Consider the following 12,572-nt stretch of genomic DNA (forward strand, 5'->3'; position numbering starts at 1 on the left):
GTAGTTACTAGGGGATACATGATAATACTGTTGATCACTCATTCTGCTGATAGGAGCAGGAGGCCATTCAGCCCCTAGAGCCTGCTCCGCCATTCAATAAGATCATGGTTAATCTGCTTGTGACTCAATTCTACTTTTGTGGCTACCCTTTGACTCATTAATCAAGAACCTATCTACCTCTGCCTTAAAAATATTCAATGATCCTGCCTCTACTGGTCTCTGGGGAAGAGAATTCCAAAGACCCAGGAACATCAGAGAAAAAAAATTCTCCTCATAAATGAAAAACCCTTATTTTTAAACTGAGTCCCCTAGTTCTAGTCTGTCCCACAAGAGCAAACATCCTTTCAGCATCCACCCTGTCAAGACCCCTCAGATCAGATGGTAATTGGCTGGGTTTGATCTCCTATATGTCTCATTGACAAGGGTTACTTGTCCGACTTGATGGTGATGGAGAAGTGAGGGCCACAAGTTTATAGATTTTGAGTATTGCTGAAAAAAAAGACATGCTGTCGAAGCTTTTTGTCTTGCACTCATCAGGACAACTCATAGAACACCAAACTGTAAAGAGAACAACAATTTATACTGCATGAGAAGAGAGAGCTGACTGATCATCTTATACTTAATATTAAATCCAGTCAGCTCTACTGTCTATCTCTCTGAATGATTCTCTGAGCTTATTTCCTCATAGGTTTCTGAACCCCAACGTCAGAACTGAATGAAGGTCCTGAGCCTCCATTGCACAGAGCAAGACCGGAGGAGCAATCTTCCAAGGCCATAGTCTCCTAACTGACTGCCCCCGAGTGCGGTGTCCAATTAAGGACTGAAGGTGGTTTCTCAATACTCGTGTGCCATTGAGAGGGTGGCAGCTCTGGAACCTCACCAACCACACCCAAGAGGTAGCCACTTTGAGGGAGGCCGGGGACAGAGAGGAGTCCTCAACTTGAAGGCCCCCACTCACTGGACTTAACGATGGTCATCAAATAGCCAGGTTAATTATGATGGGGAGAAAATGTCCGCTGGATTGGTCACCACATTTCATAAGAGTAGCTAGCCCCATCTTTGAGGCATGAAAACACCAGCAGGGCCAGGAACATTGAGCAATCTCCCTGAGCCCCTGTTTGTCTCTGTCACTCTGTTGCCTCATTCTCATGCCGTTTCATACTTTCGGTCCATGTTTATCTCTCTCTGTCTAATTCCTGGGCTGGGATTTCCTCAGGTACTGCACCAACATAATTAATTGGGGATCACGACCACACATTATAATTTTCACTGAATTAACCAAGTGGTGGCCAGAGGATGGTTTTGTCAAATTAAGCTGGAGGACTAATAGGAGAGCCTCCAGCAGTGAAGGTGGGACAAAAGATTGCACTGGGTCGCTGCTGAGGTTCTGAGTCTCCTGCTTAGGGAGGGTGGTCAGGCGCTAGTGTGCCTACGCACGCAGGTGGTGACTTTCCACCTTCAGACCCTGCAGCGATACCTCTACGTCGAGCCTCCTCCGAGATGGTGGCCCTGACGACGTATTTCTTCCGTCAGGTGCACGGCCTGAATTATGACGTGCAGCTCCTGTTTATAGAACAGAGGGGCCTCGGTGGCTCCTTGCAGGCATTGGCCGTCTTTTACCAGGACCTGATCAAAGTCTGGAATATGGTTGCCTCGCGACGCAGCTCTCCCCCATCAGGAGTAGCGGCTATCGTCAGAGAGCCGCTGCTCAGGAATCCGCCCCTCCGGCCTTTTCAGTGGTTGGCGGAGAGGAGGGCGGTGGCTGCAGGGGTGACTAGGATCGGGGACGTGCTGGGTGGTGGAGGACTGGGCTGGATGCTCCTGCAGGAGTTGGCGCGTTGCGTGTCTGTGAGTGTCCAGGTCGCAGCCGATGCCATCCAAGACCTGAGAACGGTCGTGCTCGGACCCGATGTTATTTTGGGTCTTGAGGTGGCCCAGGTGCGCGGTGGTCTTCCGTCTGAGCGTTCCCCTGTTCGGACAGAATTCCACATTGGCCCCAAGCCCCGAACCCTCCCTCGGGTGCTGGTGCCCCGCAATACGAGCCGCCTCAGGGACATGCCCTCTGTGCATTTAGCACGGCGTGGAGGAGCTTTTTGTACGGACTGCTGCTGCACACCTTCCATTTTCTCACCCTTGTCCGCCGCCCGGACACGCCCTGGCGGCCTTGCTGCCGTCCGGCGGCGGAGGCCCCCGATGGGAGGCCCTCTACGGAGGTGTCCTCCCCCTTTCTATCGGGGACCTGGGTTGGAGGGTGTTGCATGCAGCAGTCCCCTATAATCGTAGAATGCATAGGTTCACGGACTCCCAGGACACCTGCCCTTTTTGTGGTCTTGAGGAGTCTGTGGACCATGCTTATATAGGGTGTGGTAGGCTGCACTCCCTTTTTAGTTATTTGAAAAACCTTTTATTAATGTTTTGTTTGCACTTCAGCCCCACGCTCCTGATCTATGGACACCCGGTGTGGAAAGGGGTCGGGAAGGAGGAGGACCTCCTCGTGAACCTGCTCCTGGGCCTGGCCAAGTTGGTCATTAACAGGTCTAGGCAGCGGGCGATCAACGGGGAAGTCCCGCCCGATTGTTTGTCCCTCTTCCGTGGCTACGTTCGCGGCCGGGTGTCTTTGGAGAGGGAGCACGCGGTGTCTGCCGGCACTCTCGAGGCCTTCCGTGCTCGGTGGGCACCACAGAGACTGGGATGCTTTATTGACCCCTTTAATCATATTTTGGTTTAAAGTTGTAAGTTTCCTTTAAATTTTGTCTTTAGTTTTACAGCTGACCTGACTCAGGGGCTGTGCTTGATTTGTCCTCATTTTGTTGATTTGGTTTGATTGGTTTAACTTAAAAGATTCCAGCACTGAAGGGAAGTGGGGGCCTGTTTAAAATGTTTTTTTAAAAAATTTAAAATGAGCACAGCTGCCAGCCCGCCATTATGATGAAGGACCAGACAAAGCCAGGCAGGCAGGGAAACCAGGCAGGCAGGGAAGCTGGGAAGACAGGCAGGGAAATCAGGCAGGTAGAGAAGGAAGGCAGGCAGGCAGGGCAGGCAGGTAGGCTGGGGGGCGGGCAGGGGAGCCAGGCAGGCAGGGAAGCCTGTCTGAAGCACAGCTCTCACCCTGTGCTTTGCCACCTGGAGGTCCCTTCCAGGCAGTTGGCCTATCTGGGAGCCTGACAGTCAGTCTTGAACAATGGCACCTAAGTGGCCTTAAATATATTTGTGTGTGTGTGGGTGGTCCTGCCATTCCCCATATCTAATCTCTGGGAAAGTAACTCAGCATCAGGATGGTGCTGGCGGTATAAATGCATGTGTTCACTGCTCTCTGTTTTCACCCTTAAATGGGGGTAAAATATTGCCCCAGGTCTCTCTCACTCACTCCATGCCTGTCTGTCCTCGTTTCTTTATTTCTCTCAATCATTCTCTCTCATTTGTTTGTCAGTCTGTCTTGATCGCTCTTTACCTCTCTCACACACACCCCCTCCTTTTCTGTCTTTCTCTCTCCCCTCCTTTTTCTCACTCCCTTCATGTTTCTTTCAATCCTTCTCTCTCTGCCTCTCTATCTGTATTTTCTCTCTCACTGGTGTCCTGGATTGAAAAGTGCTCTGCAACATCCAAAATTTGTTATTCATAACAAAGGCCAGTCATATGCAATTGCATTTTTACCTATTAAAGGTGGAAATTGGGGATGGAAATCTGTTGGGTAAATCTCGTCGTTAAACGCAAAAGAATTGATTGTTTAAATGACACTGGGGAACAAACACCTGTTTCTGTTCACACATTCTCACATTGTGGAACTCCCTGCATTCGGGGAAAGAGAGAGGAGTTGGGTTGTTTGATTGGATCAGGTAGTGGATCTCTCACAGCTGCCCAGGATTAAAGGTATTACCACCCAGGACAATAAAATGGTTACTGACACAGTGAATGGGGAATTCTGCACAGGTTCATGTGTCTGGCAAGCCTGAAGACTATTGACCAGGAACTGCAGATGAACCTAGCTGGAACTGGCAGTCTGAAGCCAGTCTCACTACAAAAATAGGAGATTGCAAACATGACTCTCTGAAATAAAACCAGAAAGTGCTGTGAGTATTCAGCCGGATTGGCAGCATGTGTGGAGAGAGAAACAGAGTTAACATTTCAGCTTTGTGATTCTAAAATAATAACTCTCTTTTTTGCTCCACTGTTGCTGCTGGAGCTGATGAGATTTTCCAGATTTTTATGTTTTTATGAAATGTATTTCAATGTTGCTGCTCAATGTTGTTTTCTGTGGGTTTACAGCTTCCTGTGGTAGATCCAAAGATTAGAGGGGACCAGGATAGTGAGGGGTGGGTGTGAGGGGCGGGAGAGAGGGGTGGGAGTGAGGGGTAGGGGCCAGGAGCTCAGAAAGGGGTGGGGGAAGGGGGCCAGGGGCTTGGGGGAAAGGGGGAGAGGAGCTCGGTGGGGGGAGGGGGGAGAGGAGCTCGGTGGGGGGAGAGGAGCTCGGTGGGGGGAGGGGGGAGAGGAGCTCGGTGGGGGGAGGGGGGAGAGGAGCTCGGTGGGGGGAGGGGGGAGAGGAGCTCGGTGGGGGGAGGGGGGAGAGGAGCTCGGTGGGGGGAGGGGGGAGAGGAGCTCGGTGGGGGGAGGGGGGAGAGGAGCTCGGTGGGGGGAGGGGGGAGAGGAGCTCGGAGGGGGGAGGGGGGAGAGGAGCTCGGTGGGGGGAGGGGGGAGAGGAGCTCGGTGGGGGGAGGGGGGAGAGGAGCTCGGTGGGGGGAGGGGGGAGAGGAGCTCGGTGGGGGGAGGGGGGACAGGAGCTCGGTGGGGGAGGGGGGACAGGAGCTCGGTGGGGGAGGGGGGACAGGAGCTCGGTGGGGGAGGGGGGACCAGGAGCTTGGGTGGTGGGGGTGGGGGCAGGAAGCTCGGGAACGATGGGGAGTGTGGGGGAGGGGGATATGTGGCCGAGGGATGGGGACATGTGTTTGAGGGAGGGGGACAGTTGTTCAGGGGGGAGGGGCACAGTTGGTTGGGGGATGGGGCAGGTCCTCAGGCAAGGATACAGTTATGCACATCTGCACAGGGCAATTCTTGTTAAGCTGGACAAGATATCTAATATATTTGGGGTAAAATGATCCAGATGATTGTTAAATTTGACTTGTTAACCAGGACTGAGTGAAGTAAAGTTATACTTATTTAACTGGACATTGTTCCACTATACATTGGTTATCAAGTTATAGTTAATAGTGAAATGGGACTAAGAATGAATCCACATGGGAATGCAGTTGCAGCTAATTGTTACTTTTTCACCTGGTAAGTAATGCCGTAGTTAAGAAGATACATTTAGTTGTTACATTGGCCTCATTAGATGATCCACACAGTTGATTTTACAGTATTTGAGGAGTTGCAAATGGAACTGAGTTGTGTGCAACCATTAGCAGAGATCCTCACTCTGACCTTACGATGGAGAGAAGGTCAGTGGTAAAGATAGCTGCCTCCATCACCCTGAGGAACTCCTGCAGTGACGTCTGGGGAATGTGATGATTGGCCTCCAACAACCATAGTCATCTTCCTTGGAGCTAGGTATGAATTCAACCAGTGGAATCATCCATTTGCTTCCCATTGAGTTCAATGGTTTAAGGCAACTCCCCCATCCCTGACTCCTCCCTCTCAACCCTGGGTCTCCCATGACTTCCCGACACCTCACCAAAACCCTGCATGCATCCCGCAACCCTTCCATCATCCCTGGCTACCCCCATCACCCCTGAAACTCCCATTAACCTTGGCTCTTTCAGATCACCCTGACATGACCTTTGGTTTTGTAGGATAATAAAATATATTCAGTAAACTTGGGACCGGGGATTCATTGAGTTCCTCCATCACATTTTAAGCCCATGTGTTCCATTTATCCTGATTCTGCTGCTCAATATTTTCACCGTCAGACACTAACATTTTGGTGAACAGCAGAGCCCTGCAGGAGACTCTGGGCTCACAGTAGTGGGGAGAGTCCCAGAGACAGAGAGTCAAAAGAAATCCATCATTTTACTCCTCTTTACCTCGGTGAATTTCATCCTGTAATGGTCAACATTTATGGTTTATTCTCTGTGGTATTGGATGGATGATCTGGGGGTATAAAGATAGATTATTTTGTTCAGAAATTGCACTTCTTGCACCAGCTCCTGAGTTGTTGCACAAACACTAGGATTTATGTTGTGACCCAGACGAAGTTCAGCGAGCAGCTGAAGAATATGGTGAAATATCCCTCGTCAAGTGTTTCCAGCATTTTCTCAACTCACATTTCCAGCAGCTGCTATGGTGTCAAAGCAGGGCGAGGTCTGTCACTATGGTAGCTGAGTTGGGGCGGGGCCTGTTGCTATGGTGACAAACAGTGGGCTATGTTGGAAACTGGGCCCACTCATCACATTCCCCCATTGGAGTAGAGAGAACATGAGGGGAAAGCATCACTAGGGGCCCTGCCCAGCACTGGGCTCCATAGCAACCAGGACACCAAGAACAACTGAAAGAGGGAAAATGGTGAGAAGCTCCAGGATAAAAGTATGAAGAATTCAGCATCATTTGTAATCAATTACAAACCTTTGTAATTCCTGTAATCAGGGCAACAGCAAAAGCAGTAACACAGCAGGTGGGGTAATCCGACTGGAAGAGCAGTGGGTGGGATCCATACAGACTGATGCTGCCCCTGGGTTTTCCACTGTGTTAGGAGACAGGCTGCTTGAGAAACATGGCATTGCCAATAAATTCGGTAGATCAAAGAGCCCGGTAGCAGATAAGGCAGTACGGGAACTGGAGGGTGAACTTCTTCACTATCACACCTTTGGCCCTGTTCAAGTCCGTGCAATGCCTTTCTATGAGAGAATTATGGACACAGGGAGAGAAGTTCATCAATGGGCAGATTCTCCTGTCCAACAATGTCGAGATTCAATTTCATGAGCTTGAGGCACTCCTTGAGATCTGACTTCAGCTCAATGACAGCCAATCTTTACATGCTTCTTTACAGTGGTAGAAGATGGAAGCTGGGAGTGATGGGAGTCTCTAGGTGATGGGGAGGGGTGGGGAATGGGGAGGAAGAGACACAGGGTGTTGGGGGTCCTGGGGAAGGGGACTGGGAGTGATGGTGGAGCTGTGATAGGGGAAGGTGAGAGGGAGTAAGGGGGAGATGGAAGTGTTGGGGAGGGTGTTGGCAATGAAGGGGAGATGGAGGTGATGGGGACGGTGGTGGGGAGGGAGAGGGAGATGGAGGTGATGGGAAGGGTAATAGGGGTAGAGGGGAAAATGGGGGTGATGGGGAGTAAGAGGGAAATGGAGAGGGTGATAGGGAGTGAGGGGGAGTTGGAGTGATGGGGAGGGTGATAGGGAGTGAGGGGGAGATGGAGGTGATGGGGAGGGTGATAGGGAGTGAGGAGGAGATGGAGTGATGGGGAGGGTGATAGGGAGTGGGGAGAGATGGAGTGATGGGGAGGGTAATAGGGGAGGTGAAGCTGGTTCACTTCCATTTTTGATGACTGTCCAATAAAAACTTCTCAAAGACAACTTTTTATTTCCTGGTAAAAAGTACTTATCACACCGAGTTAACAGTTTTCTGGTTATGTCTGTGGCAAAATGTGCGTAGCTCACTGCAGTAATACTTTTCTCAGATATGTATGGTCATATTTATGACTATTCTCAAAAACGAGTCATTTGTGAACATTTTTGATTTTCTGGCAAAAGATGCTTCTCTCACTGAATTAACTTTCTTTGTTATTTACTATTTTTTATGAAGGTCCAAAAAGGTGGAGTTATTTTGATTTTCTGGCACATAGTGCTTATCACATTGAATTAACAGCTTTTTTGTTTACTTTTTTTCATGAACATGAAAACAAAAATCAAGTTGCTTTTGAAAAGTTTTGATTTTCTGGGAAAATGTGCTTATCTCACTGAGTGAGCACCTTATCTGTTATGTATGACTATATCTCTGTAGTCCACAAAAAGGGAGTCATTTTTGAAATGTTTTTGTTTTCTGGCAAAAAGTGCATATCCCACTGGCTTCAACATTTTTGTGATGTATTTATACTTTTTGAAGGTCCAACAATTTTTGTGGCATATTTGAGAAATTTTCACATCCTTGCAAAAAGTGCTTATTTCACAGTTAAACATTTTTTGGTTCTGCATTTTTTTCTGTGTCAAAAATTGAATCATGCTCAAAGGTTTTGATTTTTTTCAAAATGTGTTTATCTCACTGAGTTAAATTGAGTTAAAAATTACAATTTTTATGAATGACCAAAAACGAGTCATTCTGGAAAGGTTTTTACTTTCTTTTTAAAATGTCGTGATGTAACACCATTTTTTTGAATGCTCTGATTTTCTTGGAAAGTTTATTTATCTTACTAAGGTAAATGTGACTTTGACCTACTGCTATTGTTGCAGTTGCCCCTCAAAAATTGTCAGTTTTGAAACTGATTTTCTTGCAGAAAGCACCAACATTCTTTTGTGATCTATGATTTTCATGAATGTACAAATCTTGCTTGAAAAGTTTTGAATTTTTTTTTAAAACACGTGCTTATCTCACTGTGCTCAATGTTTTTTTGAGAGCTACTAATATTTATGAATTCCCCCCCAAAAAAATGGTGAGTCGTTTTGGAGATATTTTGACTTTTCTCACAAATAGTCGTAATCTCAATGAGTTATTTACTGCCATTGCGTGTCCACAGGTTTGAGACATTTTGGAAAAGTTTTGATTTTCTTGCCAATTCACTGAGCGAAAGTTTTATTTTGCAAAAAATAAAAAGCAAAATACTTGAAATCTGTAATAAAATCTGAAAGTGCTGGAAAAAGTCAGTGGGTCTGGCACCATCTGTGAAGAGGGGAACAAAGTTAACGCTTGGAGTCCAGTATGACTCTTCTTTGGAACCCAAAGTATTCCAGACAAGAGTTGTTTGGTCTTGTCAAGAAATGGGAACTTACCTTGGTCCATTCTAGGCCGAAGACTCCACTTCCTAGCAGGCCTAAGTTCCGAGCAGAGCAGGGTGACAGAAGCATGCTCTGTTTAAGGTATTTTTTTTATAGTTAAAAGGCTCAGCTATCCTGACATTGCTGGTGTGAATACACAAGGGGGGGGAAGGAGAGAGAGAGAGAGAGAGAGAGAGAGAGAGAGAGAGAGAGAGAGACCGAGACCGAGACCGAGACCGAGACCGACCCAAGGAGAGATCCCACAGAAAGAGAGAGAGGACCTATGGAGGAACATCACTGGGAAAGGAGCCACAGTAGCGAGATCGTCAGGAGGAGACTACCACTAGGAGGAACGACTGGGGAGCAGAACAAAGAGGCTCCAAGCAGCCAAAGTGCTGCTGTTGGCAGGCTCCGAGTAGTGTGGGCTTGAGAGAAGCCCTGGAGGGCTGAAAAGGCAGTGGAGTTGTGCTGTGAGTCACTGCTGGGTGCAGCCTCGGGAAGACAATGAAAGTAGAAGAGCAAAACCTTCAGAGCAGTCAATGAGGCAGTCCGAGTTGGAGCAACTTTTGGAGGAAATTTAAAAGCTAGGTTTTCAGCAGCAAAGACTAGAAATCTGTCATGAGGAACCCAGGAGGCCATTCAGCCCATTTAGCCTGCTTCGTCATTCAATACGATCATGTCTGATCATCCACTTCAATTACTTTTTCCCCACACTAGCCCCATATCCCTTTAGGCCATTGGTATTTAGAAATCTGTCAATCTCTGCTTTAAACAAACTCAATGACTGAGCCTCCACAGCCCTCTGGGGTGGAGAATTCCAAAGATTCACTACCCTCTGAGTAAAAACATTTGTCCTCATCACATCGTAAGTGGCCTCCCCCCTATTTTGAAATTGTTTCCCCTGGTTCTAGACTCCCAAACCATGGCAAACATCTTATCTGGATCTACCCTGTCTATTCCTTTAAGTATTTTGTAGGTTTCAATGCGATCACCTCTCATTCTGCAAACTCTAAAGAATATAGGCCCAGTTTCACAGAATCATACAGTGCAGAAGAGGCCCTTCGGCCCATCGAGTCTGCACCGACACATGAGAAACACCTGACCTGCCAACCTAATCCCATTTACCAGCACTTGGCCCATAGCCTTGAATGTTATGACATGCCAAGTGCTCATCCAGGTACTTTTTAAAGGATGTGAGGCAACCCGCCTCCACCACCCTCCCAGGCAGTGCATTCCAGACTGTCACCACCCTCGGGATAAAAAACTTTTTCCTCATATCCCCCCTAAACCTCTTGCCCCTCAACTTGAACTTGTGTCCCCTCGTGACTGACCCTTCAACTAAGGGGAACAGCTGTCCCTATCCACCCTGTCCATGTCCCTCATAATCTTGTACACCTTGATCAGCTCGCCCCTCAGTCTTCTCTGCTCCAACGAAAACAACCCAAGTCTATCCAACCTCTCTTCATAACTTAAATGTTTCATCCCAGGCAACTTCCTGTGAATCTCCTCTACACCCCCTCCAGTGCAATCACATCCTTCCTATAATGTGGTGACCAGAACTGCACACAGTACTCCAGCTGTGGCCTCACCAAGATTCTATACAACTCCAACATGATCTCCCTATTTCTGTAATCTATGCCTCGATTGATAAAGGCAAGTGTCCCATCTGCCTTTCTCACCACCCCACTAACATGCCCCTCTGCCTTCAGAGATCTATGGACACACACACCAAGGTCCCTTTGTTCCTCAGAACTTCCCAGTGTCATGCCATTCATTGAATACTTCCTTGTCAAATTACTCCTTCCAAAGTGTATCACCTCACACTTTTCAGGGTTAAATTCCATCTGCCACTTATCTGTCCATTTGACCATCCCATCTATATCTTCCTGTAGACACTCAACCTCACTGATAACCACCCGGCCAATCTATGTGTCATCCGCAAACTTACTAATCCTAGCCCCTGCATAGTCATCTATGTTGTTTATCAATGACAAATAATAGGGGACCCAGCACAGATCCCTGTGGTACGCCACTGGACACTGGCTTCCAGTCACTAAAGCATCCTTCTGTCATCACCCTCTGTCTCCAACAACTAAGCCAATTTTGAATCCATCTTATCAAATTACCCTGTATCCCATGTGCATTTGCCTTCTTTATAAGTCTCCCATGTGGATCCTTGTCAAAGTCTTTGCTGAAATCCATATAAACTACATCAACTGCACTACCCTCATCTACACACCTGGTCACCTCCTCAAAACATTCAATCAAATTTGTTAGGCATGATCTCCCTCTGACAAAGCCATGCTGACTATCCATGATCAAACCTTGCCTCTCCAAATGGAGATAGATTCTCTCCTTCAGAGTTTTCTCCAATAGTTTCCCTACCACTGACGTGAGACTCACTGGCCTGTAGTTCCATGGCTTATATCTACAACCCTTTTTAAATAGCAGAACCACATTAACTGCTCTCCAGTCCTCTGGCACCTCCTCCCATGGCCAGAGAGGAATTAAAAATATGGGTCAGAGCCCCTGCGATCTCCTCCCTTGCCTTCCTCAGCAGTCTGGGACACAAATCATCCGGACCTGAGATCTGTCCACTTTTAAGTCTGCCAACACCTTGTCACTCCCTATATTTCTTTTGCCCAATCTCTCCATAACACAGTCCCACCATCCCTGGAACAAGTCTGGTGAACTTTCACTGCAGTCCCTCCATGGCAATAATATCCTTTGAGGTAAGGGGACCAAAACTGCACACACTACTACCCAGTGCGGTCTAACCAAGCTTCTATACAATTGAAGCAAGACTTCATCACTCAAATCCTCTTGTGATAAAAGCTAACATTCCATTAGCCTCCCTAATTGCCTGCTGCACCTGCATGTTAACTTTCAGTGACTTATGGATAAGGACACCCAGTTCCCTTTGTACATCTACACTTTCTAATCTCTTAGCATTTAGGAAATACTCTGCACATCTGTTCCTTCTGCCAAAGTGGATAACCTCACATTTTTCCACATTATATTCCATCTGCCCACTCATTAAGTCTGTCCAAATCCTCCTGTAGCCACTTTACATCTTCCTCACAACACACATTCCTGCCTTGCTTTGCAGCATCCACGAACTTGGAAATATTACATTTGGTCCCCACATCCAAATCATTGATATATATTGTGAACAGCTGGGGCCCAAGTACTGACCCTTCCGGTAGCCCACTAGTTACAGTCTGCCAACACAAGAATGACCCGTTTATTCCTACTCTGTTTTCTGACTGTTAACTAATCCTTAATCCATGCCAGTATATTGCCTCCTATCCCATGTGCTTTTATTTTGCTAATCAACCTCGTGTGGGAGACTTTATCAAGAAAGCCTTCTGAAAATCCAAGTACATTATGTCCACTGACTCTCCTTTATCAGTTTTGTTAGTAAGCCTCAAAAAACTCCAAGAAGTTCATCAAACCTGATTTCGCATTCACTAATCCATGCTATGCTCAATCAGATCACTATTAACCAAGTGTCTATTTGTCACATTCTTTATAAAAGATTCTAGCATTTTCCCTACTACTGATGTAAGGCCAACAGTTCCCCGTTTTCACTCTCCCTTCTCTCTTAAAAAGTGAGGTGACATTTTCTACCTTCCAATCTGTAGGAACCATTCCAGAATCTATAGAAT

The sequence above is a fragment of the Carcharodon carcharias genome, chromosome 21, assembly GCF_017639515.1.
Source record: "Carcharodon carcharias isolate sCarCar2 chromosome 21, sCarCar2.pri, whole genome shotgun sequence".
NCBI classification, from domain to species: Eukaryota; Metazoa; Chordata; class Chondrichthyes; order Lamniformes; family Lamnidae; genus Carcharodon; species Carcharodon carcharias.